Source organism: Camelus dromedarius, chromosome 12 (genome assembly GCF_036321535.1).
Source record: "Camelus dromedarius isolate mCamDro1 chromosome 12, mCamDro1.pat, whole genome shotgun sequence".
Taxonomy (NCBI): domain Eukaryota; kingdom Metazoa; phylum Chordata; class Mammalia; order Artiodactyla; family Camelidae; genus Camelus; species Camelus dromedarius.
The window spans coordinates 57,917,622-57,936,179 of NC_087447.1; the positions used below are offsets into that span (position 1 = coordinate 57,917,622).

Consider the following 18,558-nt stretch of genomic DNA (forward strand, 5'->3'; position numbering starts at 1 on the left):
TAGTCAGTACGCTCCCTCAATGCAAATATGAACCCTGCAAAATATTTAATTAAAAATAACTATGTGGTCTGAAAAACAAGTCCAGCACAACTGGAAACATGTCAAAAACGAGAAGTTAATGCTTTGCCATCTTTAATTAATGATGCTGTGAAACTCATTAGAGAAAAGAGCTCACAGTTCGTCAATCCCCATGCTCCACTGACTCAAAAGTGCAGACTGAACTCTAAAGGACAACAGAAAAGCAATAAAACCTCTCACTTCCTCAAGGTCACAGAATAGACTTCTATATCACAAAACTCACAAAAATCCAAATTCCCAACTGGGCATCATGCATCTCCATAAACTTGTCCCCCAGTGAGGGAGCTTGAATTTATAAAGTCTTTAATGCATAGTTGAGTTTGGTTTCTACTATTTACCTGATATTTGAGAGAAGAAAAAATAACATTATGTTGGGGGGAAGTACAAGAAGACTCAAACATGAATTTCCATTTCTTTCTAACAAAAATTTAAAAGAATTTTTTAAGGTTTACATAGACATAAAAGAAAAGTGGAATTTCCAGAAATTGCTCCAGGAATTCATGGAAAGTGGAGCCTTTTACCTGTAATTTTCTTTTAATAAACAAAGAAATACCAAGAACTAGGTGGCCTTTAAAAATGCCCAGGTTCCCTCAAATGATTTTCGACAAGAGTGCCAATACCATTTAATAGAAAAAGCACAGTCTTGTCAACAAATAATGCTGGAAAAACTGGATATCCACACACAAAATAATGAAGCTGGACCCTTCTTAACACCATATACAAAAATTAACTAAAAACAGATCAGAGATCTAAACGCAAAACCTAGAACACAAAACTCTTAGAAGAAAACAAAGGACACAAGCTTCATGACATTGGATTTGGCAATGATTTCTTGACTATGACACCAAAGGTGCAAGTAACCAAAGAAAAAAAAAAACGGACAAGTTGAAATTCATGAAAATTTAAAAATTTTGTGCATTAAAACATCATCAACAGAGTAAAAAAGCACCCCATAGAATGAAAAAGAATTTTTGAAAATCATATATCTGATAAAGGATTAATATCCAAAATATATACACAGAGAACTCCTAAACCTAAAACTCAACAACAACAACCAAAAAACCCAACTAAAAAATGGGCAAAGGACTTGACATTTCTCCAAAGAAGATACACAAATGGCTAATAAGCACATGAAAAGATACCCAACATCACTAATCACTAGGGAAATGCAAATCACAACTGCTCCGAGGTACCACCTCACATCTATTAGGATGACTACTTTCAAAGAAACAGAAAATAAACATGTGGGCAAGGATGTAGAGAAACTGGAACCCTTGTGCACAGTTGGTTGTAGCGCAAAACAGTACAGCCTCTGTGAAAAAACAGTATGGCAGCTCCTCAAAAAGGTAAAAATAGAATTACCTTATGATCCAGCAATTCCACTTCTGGGTATATACCCAAAAGAACTGAATGCAGGGTCTTGAAGAGATATTTATACATCCATGTTCATAGCAGCGTTTTTCACAACAGCTAAAAAGTGGAAGCAAGCCAAGTGTCATTGATGGATGAATGGATAAGCAAAATGTGGTATATACAGATAGTGGAGTATTACTAAGCCTTAAAAAGGAAAGAAATTTTGACATATGCTACAACAAGGGAGATTCTTAAGGACATTATGCTAAATGAAATAAGCCAGTCACAAAAAGAGAATTACTTCTGTATGATTTTACCTACATGACGTACTTAAATCATATCACAGAGACAAGAAGTAGAATGGTAGTTGCCGGGAGCTAAGAATAGGGTGAAATGGGAAATTACTGTTTAATGGGTATAGAATTTCAGTTCTATAAGGTGAAAAGAGTTATGGAGATGGATGGTGGTGATGGTTGCACAACACTGTGAACGTGTTTGACACCACTGTACACTTAGAAAAAGTTAAGGTGATAAATTTTATGTCTATTTTACCACAATTTTAAAAATTGGGGAAAAATGCTTAGGTTCCTTTTCCTTTATAATATCACTCAAGAAGAGGTTAAGTGGCTGCTCTTTGGTATCCACATCTACATTTCAGAATTACCACTTACTATGTGACCTTGGGCAGGTTACCTAGCCTTTCTGCATTTCAGCTTCCTCATCAGTCAAATATCCTCTTAAAGGTATGATGTGAGGATCAGATGATTTTGTATGTGTAAAGCATTTAGTCTCACACAGTAAACACGCCCTAAGTACTAGCTGTTATTATACTACCTCCACCACTAAATCTATTCTCAGCATCACAAATAAAATCTCATCCCATCAAGAAGAAACCACTTGCACGTCATTCTCTGAAATGATGATGGCTTGGCCCAGGTTCAACATCTGATCTAAAAGAACTGAATCTTCCTTTCCTCAGCAGAAGCACACTAATGGGGACCAGGGCCCAAGGTACTCCGTCCTTTGGGCAACAAAAGAGGTTATAGTTAGTCGCATTTATCCAATAAATGTTAATTGTGTATCTAGTCCCTGCTGGACCCTGTGCCAGGTGAACTTATTTGCTCACATCCAGCACTTTCTACTGTACTCTTCAGAGCCCAGGGCCTTGTTTCCTTACTGAAGTATGCTGATCATCTGAAGGAAATGTGATATACAAACATTTTCCAGGATGAAACTAACAAGAACAGAAGAGGGCACCAGGAATTGTCCACTTCTATTTTCCTCCCTATAGTTCTATTTTTTAAATATCTCTCCATTTACTTTTAAATTTAATAAAGCAGATTGTTTCTAGACAAGTTTTTGCCCAAAATCATCAGGAAGAAAGACTTTAGGCACACTTGCTCTGAAATTGACAAAATGACGAGCAGACTGTCCCCTGGTCACCCCCTACAACCACACCCAATGCAAGGACTGCAGGACCCACTCCTGGGCCATGTGAACAGAGCCAGGAAGGCCGCCCGGCTGGGAGACCCACAGGACCCGGGAAAGGCAATACACAAGCACAGAGCACACACATAAGCCGTCATCAAAGCCATCATAGCCAGGGAAATTTCCTCCTTCTTTGAAACTTCCAGCTAAGCACCAAGACAAAACTTCTCAAAACTCAACATTTACTAAGGCTCAGGTAAGATTTAGCCACTTGTAAAAGTGCTGATATAATGATTACTATTTTTTGAAGTCATACCATTGTGTTCAGGCAACACAATGAAAAATAGTACTGACTTAGGAGTTAGACCTAGGCTTGAATTCCAGGGTTACCACTTAATAGCTGTGTTAATCTAGACAAATATTTAATTTCTCTAAGCTTCATTTTCCGTAGCTATACTGTACTGATTAAAACTCCTACCTTTGAGGATCTCTGTGAGCACTAAGGGAAATGATTCGTGTTGAACACCTAGGTGATGTCCAACACAACAGAAACTCAACATTATGCATGCTCTTGCCCACCACTTATTGTCAGGAAAAATGTCCCAAAGAACTCAACTCCTGATTTAGAGGAACAATAAGAATGGATCGGTCCTAGGCAAATATTGCCCCTAGATTTTCTAAGAGCCTAGTTTTGATAACTAATATTTAGGACTCTGACAGTACTTGAGATGTTATGAAAAATTAAACCAAGCCTTCTCCAATAGCTCTTTCTCCCCCAGATTTTATAGAGAGCAATCAAGAAAGCTTCAGCTTTATCCTGCAGAGCAGCATATACATTCACCTGCCCATATACATACAGTTTTAAGAATTGGGCTCTTCTCTCATGTAAGGGCCTATAACCTCTCTGAAACTTTAATAACTCAAAAATCTTAGCTTAACAAAAAAGGATTGGCTCTGCATTTGTGGCATTTCATGGCTGCACTGAGGGGACCCTCAAGACCAGCCCCGGGTTTTTGAAGGTTCAGCAGGAGGGCTCAGAGGACAGCATACAGTCATACTTACAGCCGTGATTTATTACAATGAAAGGACACAAAGCAAAATCATCAAGGAAAAATGGTAGATAGGGTGAAGTCTGGGGAACACCAGGCATGAGCGTCCAAGAGGCCTATCTCAGCTGAGTCACATGCACAACGAGTTGTGACAACGTGTGTGAAATGTTAACAACCAGGGAAACTCATTAGAGAGTCAGTGCCCAGGGTTTTTATTGGGGACTGGTCATGTAGACGCCCCCTGCTTGGCAGATACCTTAATTCCAGACTGCCAGAAGGAAGGCAGGTGCTCGGCATAAACAGCATTGTTTGCACAAACAGTTTATGTACAGTGATCTACTCTTCTAAGATCCAAGTTCCCAGACACCAATCAAGGACAAACCTTGTAAGCAAGTGTTCTAAGGACAAGCGGTCTCAGGCTTGCTATTTAATTCTCTTCTGCACACATGAAACACAAAAGCCAAATATCTTATTAATAACTGCCTATTGACCACCAATTCTTATAGCCAATTGATCTATTAAAATTCTTTCTTAAAAAAGATAGTGAAGGTAAGTAACTCAGTGCTTCAAAATATATTCATCCAGCATATTTGTACAGTGTCAGCCTGCTGGGCTCCGGGCGTTAAGGAAATAGCAGTAAGTCCCTGCCCTCTAAGAAACTGCTGACCAATAGGGAAGATGGAGACCAGTACACAAGGAGCACCAACACAAGGTGGTATGTGGTGAAGACCATAAAGGGGGTGTAAGCCAAACACTAAACCAGTTAAAGAAGGGAGAGGAAACTTCCTGCTGGGATGGACCAGGAAGATTTTGGTAAGAATTACCATAGAGCCGCAGTCTTAAGGAGAGGAAAGATTTGAGAGTAAGTGGCAGAGCAGGGAAGAGCTTAAGAAGGGTAATAAAAGTATCATTCCAGGCCCAGACAGGAAGCTCCGTGAACAACGTCCAGAGGCTGCTACACGACTGATTGAAGACTGGGTTCATAGTAGCAGAGAGTGGAAGAAAAGAATCTAAAACAGAGGTCTCAAATGTCGAACTAAGGAGATTGCCTTTTATGCAGTGGGTGATGGGGAGCCTGCGTGTTTATTTGTTTACTTTTTTAAATAGGCTACTTTCGCATGAATGAAGGAGAGGAATCACTGTAATCAAAGGGGCCAGGGTTTTCGCAGTAGACCTCACAAAAGTCGAAGGAAGCTGGAAGGTGCAGAAGAGGTGAAATATGTCATTTGGGAACAACATTGAGAAGGAAGCAGGAACAATATTCCTCAGGAGATGCAGGAATCCAACAAGACTCAAAGCTCAAAGCTCTTGAGTTAACTGGGGGATTAGTGCATTGAACCAGGAGTGCCTGGAAAGGCAGCCAGGTTAAACGTGAAAACTAACAGCAGGGCAGAAAATTCAGTGGATGGTTCTAGAAACTCTGACAGAGATGAGGAACCAGTGCTCAGGAAAGAGGTGCTAGCTGAACTGCAAATATGGAAGAAGCCAACGTAGAGGCTCGGCTGTTAGCAGTGCTGGAGCCGAACACTACACATGGCAAGTCCACAGCTATGCATTTCTTCTGCCTCGAGCAAACATAACTCGGCTCTTGAGCTTGGCGGAGAGAGAGCACTATAAACACACACACACAGCTGAGAAGTGCTCTGTAGCTAGACTGCCTCTGTTCAAATCCTGACTCCACTACTTACTACTTTATGATCTGAGGCAAGTTACTTAACCTCTGTGCCTCTGATTTCTCATCTATAAAACGGACTTAATGAGAGTACCTATCTCATAAAGTTGTGGTGAGGATTCAATGAGTTAATTCATTTTGAGGAGCTTAATGCAAAGTCTGGCATGTGGTAAGTGTTCAATCATTGTTGGCTATTAGTAGTAGTATCTTATTGGAGTCTCATTACAAAAGTCACGAGGTTAAGCCAGGCAATCATTATTATCTCCATATTACTAATAAGGAAACTGAGGCTCAGAGAGGAAATACTTGCCCAATTTTCACATAATGCAGAACACAAGCTAGGATTTTTAAAAGTTCAGCCTCCTTAATGAGCTGCACAAAGCTCTCCATGATCAGCCTACCTCTCTGGCCTCAGTTCCTGCCAACCCTGCCTTGAACATGAAACTGCCAGCCATGCTATTTCCTGCCCTTAACTTTCTGATCCCTATTCATCCCACAAGTCTTTTCTCAAGTGTCACCTCTTCCAGGAAGCTCTTGGCACTTGATCCCCCCTTCCCTCTCACCCACCACCCCACCCCCCTTATGCTCATACCCAACCATTAACATCACACTATGTGTTATTATAGACGTCTGCTTTCCCCACTGGACTCTGAGCCTAAAACAATTTCTGGCACATAGTAAACACTGAGTATTTACTGAATGAACTCTCATCTGTAAATCTGATATACTTCCCACTAGAGTATGCAGCTCCTTTATCAACAAATGTTTGCTGTTTAATAATAACTTTAAAAGAGTAGCAACAAAATTTCATCAAAGATCAACTAACCATACCATACTTAAATATCAAACCAAAGGTAAACACATGGTCACTGTACCTACAGGGAGTGAAGCACGCAAACACTCCCTTCAAAGAGTTGACCGATCCCATGTACAGCTCATCTGTCTTGGTGCCTTTGGTCTCAAAGGAAAGAGACCAAACCTGAATCTATCAGAGGATTCCTCCTAGACTCGATTAACCCAGTAAGAAGGAACTGGATCTTAGCACATGAAGGCAGACAGGTTCAAAGGTGTCATTTTCCAAAAGCCCAGGGCAGATGCCTCCCAGAGTTTAAAGTGTGTATCTTGCTCCCTATGCATCACCTGTCAGCCCAAGACTTACTTTCAGATCTTGCCTGCTCAGAGAGTGATCTTGGGGAAAGGCTACCAGAGAAGGGAAAAAGTGAGCACATCCAATCTGTCCTCAGTTCCTCACACACCAAGCAAACACCTGTGTTTCATTCCATGAACATCTGTTCCTTGCAGACTCTGTCAGGCAGAGCCACATCTCCACACCCTTGGCTCCGGGCCACCACCCCGTTCATGTGGGGAAGCAGGTGATCCTCTCCACATCCAGGCACCTCTAGTAACCAAGGCTGATCTCCCCAGGGGCTCTTCCCTGAGGAACTCCAGGTATGTGTCAGGTTTTCCCTCTGGTCTGGATAAAACAGACAACACTCAGAGAAACACAAACACAGACCTAGAAACATACAAACACACATTTGTGTGTACTTGTATCTGGCACTGACTGCTTGGGGAAAAGGGCCACTCAGTTTCTTGCAATGTGCCCACAAATGAGGGTTTTGTGACCCATGCCTCCCTGCTCCTCCCCCCAGGAAACTCAGAGACTGCTAACCACAGCAGTGCACGTTGAGCACAAGAAATTCTGCAAAGCACTAACCAAATTCGGCATGTGCTGGGTGTCAACAATTCCCAGAATTTCAATTCTAGAAATATGGAAAAGGGCCTTAAGCATTCTTCCTGGGTCCAAGCCTCAAACTGTTTTGCCAAAAGCACACCGGGGTCTTTACTGACATGTGCTTAGCTCCAAGGCAGAGCATATTTATCATTTTGGAATAATTTATCTCCAAAGTGGTCCAATCCATAAATTAGTATATGGAATCACCATTTTCCAACACATATGTACCTTCCTACAGAAGTCTTGAATTAAATAGCACCACCCTCTCTATACCTACCTTTTACAAAAAGTTTTAAAATACACACAGGTCCAGACAAGTGTGCCTTCAATCAACGTCAAATCCACCTTCTATACTATGGGCAGTATTACTGTCCTAAAGGGAAACCTAGTTATTTCACACACAATAGTGAGATACATTCATTAGTTCCTTGCCACCTCTGAGATAAAGGGCAAGTTTTTAGCCTGGTTTCACCGTTGGGCATCAGCCTCCCACATTAAATACATGACCATTAAATATACAACCTCATTTAACCCTCTGAAGAACCTTGTGAAGCAGGTATGATCGTTCCCATTTTATAGACACACTGAGGGAATGATATGCTATGGTGACAGCTGCAGACTTGGGGACAGCAAAGGCCTCAGGATATACCCCTCAACAGTCCCAAGATGGTAGACGCAAAACAACCCTAGAATCCATTTTATAAAAAATCAAAGAATTAAACTGAAAACCTAGACCTTTCACTTCTAAAACTCAAATGACTAGTCTAAAGACAGCAGTGGTAAAGTTTCCACCCTAAAGATTCTAACATGCCACAGTTCAGTCTTCCTCCCAATGCACATCACTGGCAGAGGGGGCGGAGTGGTTGGGGCACAGATCTGAGCGCCTTGGCTTGGCCTGGGATCCAGCCCTTACCCTCAGCCTCAGAGCCCTGTGTTTTAATCAGCTGACTCAGCCAGTGGCAGGAGAGCCCAGGCGCCTGTGGCCATGAGTAATGGTGGCACAAAACACGTCTGTCTAATCAGAAGCTGATGGCGTCAGTTCCATCAGGACTTACAGTAAAACAATGCTCTGCAAGGGAAAAAAGAAATGCCTATTCACCCAGAAGTTAAGCAATCCTTTCCTTCTCCCTCTAACTCACAATGCAAATTTGTGAAACTGTTTACTAAGTCTTATATCCCCTTCTTGAAAATTTCCTGATGCATTTATAGAAAGAAGATTATCTAGGAATAATAAACCAAATCTATTTCTACTAGTAGCTGCAAAATGCTTTCATTTTGGCCTTCTTTAATCTCTATCATCATTATGAGGGATAATGCACAGGGAAGTGTTTTTGTAAGTGGTAAGCACTTCATATATGTAAAGAAGTCACTGCAACCACCTGAGGATCGGTGCACCACATTTCAGCTAAGACTTCATTTCAGAAGAGTGATTCAGTCACTCTTTCGTTAGTTTATTAATTCATTAAAAATACTTGACTAAGTTCCTATTGAGTGCTAGGCAGTTGGATGCAGAATTAGACCACAGTCCAAGCCCTTGGAGGCTCAATTTTTTCCCAAATTGGTCTTTTCATCTGCATGGTATTCCAACCACACTGGACGCCCCCACCTCCCTCCCTCTCTGCCTTCTCACAGTTCTGAACCACTCAAGAGTGTGCTTCTCCCACCTTCTGTAAAAGTGCTAGGACAGGAACAAGTACCCAGTAGGCACTAAGGAAAGATACTGTATTTAGTGATTTCAGAAGTAAGTACTGAGTGACACATATGGCTTTATTAACATAAATAACCTGTTTTCATTATACTTTTGTCAACCTACCTCACCAAAAGTTGCCTCAAAGCAGTTCTCCCTCCTGCAATCTGAGAAGGTTCTAGATTAAGAGTAACAAATAGATGAGCAGAAACAACTCTCCCCTCAATGACATGGGGATCATGTGTTCTGCAAGAGGGCAGTCAGCTGGGGAGACCCTTATTCAATCACGAGCGGGCACCGAAAGCACCAGGAAGTGAGAACATTACCTGACACCTGATTTATCTAGATGGACTAATTCTCAACCAAATTTCCATTTGGGCAAATGTGAATGGACAATAACTCAGAATCATAGATTTTTAAGACTAAAAGAACTTCATCTGTAGATAAAGTTCACTTTATAGATTTAAAGACAAACAAAAAAACAAACCAAGGCTCAGGGAAAGGATATGACTAAACCCAGATCGTACACCTTGTTCGGAGGCAGGAGTAGGAGACGAGCCTCCTGCTGCAGGACCCATTCCTCTCCCCAGCGTTGCCTGGAGCTGGGTGCGAGCCTGTAAGCAGCCTTTGCAGCAGCAGCTGCCGGTGCTCAGCCACATTCACATGAGTACATCGCCTGTCCAGCTGCTTCCACTGCTTCCTCCTAGCATCCTCTGCCTTGCTTTTGGCAGCTAGAGACAGCCCTCAAGAGCTCTGGGACTCCCTGTGCAAATAATCAGGTCCCTAAAATGCCAAGCTTGTTTTTATTCTGTGAAATGGGTCTATTTTCTGCCCTTGTCTTCTCTTCAGGATTGTGATGAAGATTAGTGAGATGCTAGCCACCTAGGAATCCTATATCCTTTGAAGATAACTTAGAGTAGGGATCCAGTAGAGCCTCTGCATCATAATCAAGTCTTACTAACATTAAGCCCAAGCGTTAGATTCCAGCATTTCATAAAGACCAACAATGCTTTTGCTCTTTCTACATTTAATTTTTTTAAATTGCATATACATTTACATGCAATTCAAGTAACAATAACATCTGACACTAGTGATGCTGGTGAGGGAAAATCGAGCAGGTGTCATTATTCCCAATTTAAATTGGTTTAGAGAAGCTACCCAAAGTCACACAGGTAATAAAATGCAATGTTGGAGCAATGACCTTTTCTAAGGCTCTCTCCTCCTCACTATGCATTCTCTCTTTAGAATTTTCTGCTCACACTTTGCATGTCAGTAACACTGAAGAGCTACCTTTTCCATTACATTTGAGACATTTAAGATACTCCAGTCACTTAACAAGCAGCACAGCTGGCCCCTGCAACTTTAGCAGCCGCCCCACGGCAGGCCCTTGTTTCTGCTGGAAACTAAGCGACACAGGGGAGTGATGGGGGCGGGCTTTGGGGTTCACAAACAGGATTAACATTTATGATTTTTTAATTATTAATAATTTACTTTCTACAATCTTTCAAAAACAACCTGAGATGGCTCTTAGCTGACAATAATACAATCAAAAGTAAGAGTTATATTCATTTGTTCATTAAAAAAAAAGTACTCATAGAAGTACGCAGAGAAGGCTGGAAGGCTATACCCCAAGTTTTGCATTAGTTATTTCTGAGTATAGCTGTATTGTTATTATTATTATTAATGCTTATCTGTGTTTTATCTTTGTCTGCAATGAATATGTATAGTTTTGATAAGAAAATAAAAAATAATGATATAACTTATATGTGGAGTCTTACAAAAGCTAACCCATAGAAACAGAGTAGAATTATAGTTGCCAGAGGCTGGGGAGTGGGGGAAATGGCGAGATGTTAGTCAAAGGGTACGCATGTCCAATTACAAGATGAGTAAGTTATGAGGATCTAATATACAGCCTGGTGACTCTAGTTAACAATACTGCATGACGTGCTTGAAAGCTGCCAAGAGAGCAAATCATAAACATTCTCACTACAAAAAAATAATAATAGTAAAATGCACATGTATAAAATCTTGTGTACACCTTAGACTTACACAGTGTTACATGTTAAGTATATCTTAAATCTTGGGGGGGAGGGAAACAAACAATAATTGTTTTTATTTTTTAAATATATTCTTCATTCTGAAAAATGGAGAAAGAGGTTATCACCACAGGAGGTTGGTAATATTACTATAAATCAGGTGACCAGAAAATGAAACAATTATCTAAGCCCCCAGACCAGAACTTTGCCCTGCTTCTCCATTTGGGAACACTCAGCCCCCAAGAATATAAAGCAATATGCCAGGAGACTAATTTTACACAAATATTTAAGGGAAGGAAACTATATATAAGTATTCATTAAAAAAAAATGACATATGGAATCAAGTGAAAAAACTGCATAAATCCTTAAAACAATCTTCAAGCTTGCTAGGGCCGAAGTGAACTATACCCTAACCCCCAGGAGCACATATCAGGCTCCTTTGCTACTGGAGACTCTTCTATGGAGAAGTCTGGGAAGCCCTAAGGCAAATAGTACATCTTATTTCCCTCCTTTTTGAGAGAGCAGAAAGCTCATTAATACTGTCACTTTTTCTGTTAATTAAAAAAAAAGTCAAGTTTGTCTTCATCTAGTATCTTTAAAGATCCTTTATAAAACAGGTGGCAGCTAACGTATTACCAGGGAAATCTGTCAGCTCACAAAGGCACAGTTCACCCTACTTCCTTGCCCGAGGTGGAGAACTGTCTGGCTTGGTGTCCTGGGTTCTGAGGATGGTGGGGCCCAGGCTGCCCCAGGGGCCACCTCACATTTCTGCAGGACAGCAGACCACTCTGCACAAGGTGCTAATTCATTCATTCCACAAATGTTTATTGAGTGAAGCCAGAGAAAGGCCTCTTAGGGGACAGTGTGATCATTCACAAGCCAACGGTCAGGTCTAACGGATCAGCTGTGGACAATCGATCTTTCATTAGACCTCAAACCACCTCTAGGATAAAGCAAACAGGGCCTCTTCCCCACCCACTCACCAGCAGCTGGGTGGGATCAGGCAGGCATTCAGGAACTGGAAGAGGACTGCTGCTTGACGGAGGTTAAGGAATCACTAATTCTCACCAGGATGACCGAAACGCCTGCACCATAAATGACATAACACTTTTAAAATGCACTGACAGTGTCTGGCACCTCGTGAGAACTCAGTTTTGCTGTTACTATTCTAACTTGCTTTTACTCAAGGAGCCTCAAAAAAGTTGAAAGAACACAGGTTTTAGATTCAGAGAGGTTGGATTTGAATTCCACCTATGCAACTTATTAGCTATGTGACTAAGGGAAGTAATCTTTCTGAGCCTGTTTCTCATTTGCAAAATGGGGTAAATGACAGTATACCAGTCCCCACAAAGGCTTTGTGAGAATCAAGGACATGTTATATGCAAAGAAGAATGCCTGGCCCACAAGTGCCCAATAGAAGTCCACATTGCCACTGCCCTGCCCCCTCCCCTGCTGCTCTTGATGGGCCCAGGCCCTGGAATCTGATTTCACCTGGATACCACACGAAGGGGCAGAAGAACCACAGAGCTGAGGAAAGGTGAGGGGAGAGAACTGTTGGTGACCTTCCACAAAAACCCATCAAAGTCTTCTGCTCCTTTCAACCAACCTCCTCTGTTTGGCTGCTCCATCCAACTGACAGCTGACTGCCTAGCTGGGAATGGCTGCCAAGAAGGGGACAGGAAGCTGGACAGCAGTTTGAGTCCACCCCACCGTCCAGTGTTTGTCTGTCTGAAGCCCCACTGGGCTTCCTCTGCACATCCCCTGCACACGGAGGCTGAGAGCATGATTCATAGTCTGTTCTTATCTAGGCTTCCATCTCAACCCAGAGCCCAAAGCCCAGGAGGCTGCTGGTCACAAACCAGCACAAAATGAAAATGAGGACTTTTCATTCAGACAGGAAGTGGAGCCCCTCAAAGTCAAGGGGGATGTATAAAGGGAGGAGGGAGGAAAGGGAAGAGGGAGGAGGCAGGATGGGTGCAGAGAGAGGGGCCCACTTCCTACATGCTGGTGGAGCCCTATGTTTCAGCTCCTGAAGCAGTTATTTCCACTTTGAAAGACGATAAATCCCATTCCTGTGATTTGGAACTCACTGCAGGACGAGGTCTGGGTGTAAAGAGAGATTTCTAGAGCCAATCTACTTATTTTCCAAGTAGAAACCCCCAACTCCCCCTTCCCAGCGCCCCACCTGTAGCAGGTCCTAGCGGCCTATCTTACTTCACCTGAGCAATCTGGGGGCAGTTACTCTGTAGTCAGATCCAGCCAGCAACCAGCCCCAAGCCTAGCGTCGGTCCTTAAAAGCCCCAGGAAACGCGACAGCCCACACAACCCCCGCCTACCCAAGCACCTCGGCTTCCTGGAGATTCGGCCCCGCGGGGAGCTCAGTAGGCTCCTCAGTGCGTGAGAAACTGAGAAAGGGGGCTTGCAGGCGCCAAAACGAAGTTGACAGCTTATAACTCAGAAGACCGAAAAGCTTCATTCAACACCAACTCCCTCATTTAACGGAGGAGGTAACACAGTCCCAGAGAGGGAAAGAAAGTTGCCCAAGGTAACACAGCCAGTGGGCAGATGAGTCGAAGCCAGACCCGGGCGCGCCGCTGTCACTCGCAGCCTCCCGAGTCCTCTTGGCCGCAGACCCTAGCCTGGCGGTGCAAATCCCGCAACCCCGGGCGCGGCGCGTTACCTTCCTCAGCACTGGGCGCTGCGAGCCTCCTCTCCGCCGGCCGGGCGCTGACGGCTCTGCCCGGCTCGCAGCCCAGGTGCCGCTCGGCCTCTGTCAGCGGTGGGCGGCGCGTGCAGGCTCCCCCGCGGGCGGCCGGCGGGCGCTCAGGGGCCGCTCCCGGGCGCGTGGGCCAATGGCGCGGCGCCCGCGCCCCGCCCGCCCCAGCGCCCCGCCCCGGCCCGGCCTCCGCGCCACGGGGCTCCAGCCCCGTCTCGGGTCCTTCTCCCACACCTCCCCGCCCCGTCCTGTTTCTTCTCTCCCCCTTGGCTACCGTCTTGGCTTCCTTCTCAAGCATACCTTACCCCGAAAAAACTTTTTCACTGTGCGGATAAAGAATGCAGCACTCTTATTATTTTGACCACTGTGCTTAGGGGTCCTTGGAGCCCAAGGGCGAGAAACTCCGGGCGCCCCTCGGCTCAGAGAGCGGGGTGAACCCTGGCGCGGTGGAAGGGGCCACAGAGTGGTACGGAGCCTAGCGGCGGGAGTCAGCTTCCTCACGAGCAAGAAAAATAAAAATATTTCCCAGGTTGTTGAGAGGATTAAATGAGCTGATGATTTTAAAATATCTAATACAGTAATAGCTGGATAAATGGTGAGAGCGATGTGTACGGCCTAATGGGTGTGCAGCGAGGATGGCACACTGCTGGAAGGTGCTGGTTGGTGGGGAGCGGGGGAGAGATGCAGGCACGCCTATAAATGCAATATTGTATCATGGTCAATTAAAAAAAAAGTTACCTTTGATGGATCCAGCCCAGGAAAACTTCGGAAACTGGTGAACTTGAAGGCCTTCTGCTTCCTCATCGTCTCAGTTAGCGGTGCACTTCCAGTTGAGAGTAGCACAGGTCTGCCTTGGGTCGGTCCAAAGATCTTCCTTCTCCCAAACTTGCAAATGCCGATTCCCAGGGCCCTTATTCAGCGCTGGATACAGGACTGCTATTCTGTTCTAGGAATCCTTTCATTGGGTTAGTATGAGTATGTGGGCTTTTGCTGAAGCTTTGAGAGCCTAGTAATGTCCCCACGCTGGGTGAGTACTCCAGATGCAAAAGAGGATTAAGCTGCTTGCCTTGCCTTTGAAGAGACAAATTTGTAAACAATTTCAATTTAGGTTAATAACTGCTATAATAGGTGTGCAAAGTGCTATCGAGTCACACACACTAGGAAGAGGAAGGCATTAAAAGCTTAAATACAGATGTGACCAAGATAAGTCTCAAAGGCACGCTATAACTTAGGTCAGATGGAAGCAAGAGAGGACAGTGAGCGCAGAGAGGCAGACCAAGGTGTGGAGCTGCCAGTCATGTATCTGGCTGTTGCACAGAATGTGTGACAGGGAGGCAGAGATGAAGCTAAGGAGGAAGGCAGACAGATGCAGGAGTAGCCGTGCCTGCCCTGCTTAGGGAAGTGGGCTGTCATCATCCTGTTGGTGATGACTACTGGTGAATGATTTTAAGCAGACGAGTGGCATGACCTCATCTGCTTTTGGCACCTCGATTTCAATGCTGATTGTACCTGCTTTGTTTATCTCCTTCCAGCCCCTCTCCAGCTTGGAGGGCTGGCACTGGGGTCTTGTCCCCCTGTGGGTGCCTTGCATCACCTGGTACAAGGCTTTGAAGGAACTTCTAAGTATCACTTCTCCCCAGGAAACAAACAGCAACTCCCAACTGCTAGGGAAGGTCTAAGGATTCTCACTTCAGGCTCTGGGGCAGGCAGGTGGGGGAGAAATTTTGAGGACCCTCAACTGGTCCAAAGAGGCCGTATCGCTCTGAAGTTAAAAGCTAGAGCTCTGACATCAAATGGCCAAAGTTCAAATACTGGCCCCACCACTTTCTAACAGGACTCGAGGCCAGTTACTTAACCTCTCTGATGCTCCTTTGCTAAAGAGGTAATAATGCTCCTCTCAAAGGCTACTGTGAAGATTAAAATGAGAAAGTGCATGTGTTTAGCAGAGTACCTTGCACTTAGAGAGTACTGAATAAATCTTCGTGAATGTGATCATTGCAAGTCAGAAGTGGCTTGTTCCTCTTAATCTATGGAATGCCACTCTTCAAAACAGTTTGCATACAGGTGACACTTAAATTTCACAGAATTCTCTGTTGATATTGAGAAAGGCAAAAGAGTAGGGATAGTGCAGTGCAGTGGTTATGTGTGCATGACCTGACTCCACTGGACTCTACTACTAAACTAGCCAGGTGACTTTGGACAAGTCACATAACCTCTTTAAGCCACTGTTCCTCTTCTATAAAATAGAAATAGTAATATTACCTGTCCCATGTAAGGGAGATGCTGTAATACGCATAGCATATTGCTTAGCCCAATGTAAGATCTCAATAAATGTTAGCTAATAGTATGATAATAATTAGAAGAGAGGTCATACTTTGGGGCAAGGGAAAAGTAATGTAACAGTAACGCACTGGAAGGGGAAGTGCAATCCCCGCCAGCCTGAAACTAAACTTAAATGTAAAGGGTGGTGCTGGATCTGTGGAAACTGACTGGGACAGGAGCAGAAGTGAGCTTACAAACCTGCAGCTAGAACCTGGGCCTGGAGAGTTTTCCAGCTGGGCATGGGTTATTTAAATTTGGATACACACACACACACCCATTTGAACAAAGATAAAATTCTTGCAACTCTATAGAACTGAAATAAAATGGAGTGTTGTTTGCAGAGTTGTGTATGCCTGCCCTCTGAGCCGGCCTCCTCAGATGGTGGAATGCCAAAGGTTTGTGCTTTCAAATAGGAACCTGGGATTTAACCCCTAACACCACCCAGCTGTGACTTTGTAGAGTCAAGGGCACATTGCCAAGGTGTTCAGTTTTATCAGCCAGTTAGTGGGTAACCATTTATTTGTGGGATAGGTTAGGTGTGGTTCCTACAGGCTTGGAACATCCTCTCTTCTATTTCTGACCCAAGGAATCCTTCTCATGCACCAGAACCAGGGACAAATGTCACAAGATTCTGCCATCCTAGTTGAATGAATCAATCCTTTGAACCTCTTCAGCCCCCATGATGTATTCTTAATAATCCTTAAGCCTTTTCTTGGCATTGATTTCATCATGTCTTTATAGTTAGTTGTCACAGGATATCCCACGCCCCATCAATTTTAAAGCTCACCCAATTCAGGGACCCCTTTTTTCTTTTTGTGTTTCTTCTCATAACCTCCACCCTTCACCCAACCCCATCTCTCCCCCAAATGACTGTGCACCATAGGCACTCAATTAAAAGTCTGTTAAATTGCATCTCATAGCATACATGTTACAGAGAACAGCACTGTTGCCACTATGGAAAAGTAAAACAAAACAAAAACCAAAACTTTCTGGTGAAGACATGAGTTTGCCTTTAAACTATGTGGATTTATACTTCTTACCCACCAAAAATTGAAGATATTGCCGAAACGCTGTACAATTACATCTAGTGTGGTAATGTGGTTAGGGGACTTACAGCAGTAGGTATCAAATGTACAGCATTTAGAACATAATTTAGTCACAGTATTGAGTTACCACAGCAGGAATTTGGTTTTCTAAATAATTTGCAAATACTGAGTATCTTTTTAACTCATAGAAGTACAAAACTTTGACTTTCAATCAAACTGTGTTAGCAATCTCTCCACAGCTTTTAATGTCGCCTTGCATTTCGACAGGGCTTTGTATTTCCCAGCGCTCTTTCACTTTGATTATCTTGTTTGATCTTTACATCAACTCTATGATGTAGGCAGGGCAGCTGTTAGTACCTGCACTTTACAGATGAAGATAGAAGGGACTTGAGACGATCAGGTCCTAAGTTCGGGCCAAATGGCAAACTACTGACACAGCCAAGGTTGGAACCCAAGAATCTATATACCAGAGAGATTTCTGATGTTTCTGAAGTTGTGGCATCATTATTTATGAACTTCTTGAGCAGTGATCTTATGCAGACATGTCTTTGTTTATATTCACGTGTATATACTTTCATAGAGTTCCTTTTAAAAAGTAAAGAAAAACTTTTGTGGTGATCATCTCCCTCAGATATGTACATGTAATAATCATAACTTATTACTTTAATCTGTACATACCAACATGCATTCCAACATTAATTATTCTTTTAAAAATATGTTTACTCTATCAATGTTTTAGAACAAATTTTCTTACTTTAATATGTAAAGAAATATCATGATACTTATAGAAGACCTCCATTTAAATGAGATATCTAGAATAGTCAAATATAAAAAGACAAAGTAAAATAATGTTTACCGGGGACTGGGTGGAAAGGGTAAAAAGAAGTTATTGGATACAGAGTTTCATTTTGGGATGCTGAAAAAATTCTGGAGATGGATGATGGTGATGGTTGCAGAATAGTGTGAATGCACTTAAAGCCACAGAACTGTACAATAAAAATGGCTAAAATGGTCGATTTTAGGTTATGTATATTTTACGATAAAAAGGAGAAAACTATCTTGTTTTATTGATATGAGATTCCCTCTAGTAGAAGAAGGCTAGTTATAAGATAACTCATACCTTTTTCGTTTACTTTGTTTTTTTTAAAATTCACCTTACTTAAGAGCCCCTATACACTTGCTGAGGAGAAGACAGTAATTTGTAGGGAGCCCTACTAACCTGTTTTTTTTTTTAAATCTAAAATGAGGGTGAGATCCTAGTAGATCTTGTATAGCTACTACTGAGTGCTTCCTACCTGCCAGGTATCAGCTAAATGCTTTTACCTATTATTTCATGCAATCATCTGAGCAGCTTTAAATGGTAACAGATGAAAAACTGAGTGATATGAAGGTTAAGTTACTTGCCCAGGGCTACACAGCCAAACATCTTCTCAAAA

The 18,558-nt window shown here is 43.0% G+C and overlaps 1 protein-coding gene across 18 annotated transcripts in view; it reads right to left on the minus strand.

Annotated features, from left to right (window-relative positions):
• SYTL2 (synaptotagmin like 2) overlaps nucleotides 1-14,825 on the minus strand; it is a 99,539-nt gene extending 84,714 nt beyond the window's left edge. For 13 of the 18 annotated variants that reach the window (XM_064492777.1, XM_064492778.1, XM_031460482.2 and 10 more), the window contains exon 1: nucleotides 13,719-13,822. The gene's annotated coding sequence lies outside the window, so the exon portion shown is untranslated. Of the gene's footprint in view, nucleotides 1-1,440; nucleotides 1,549-12,021; nucleotides 12,124-13,718; nucleotides 13,849-14,492 lie in introns of those variants that run through there. The other 5 variants (XM_064492772.1, XM_064492773.1, XM_031460473.2 and 2 more) reach the window with 5 other exon arrangements.
• Nucleotides 14,826-18,558: the final 3,733 nt, after the last annotated feature.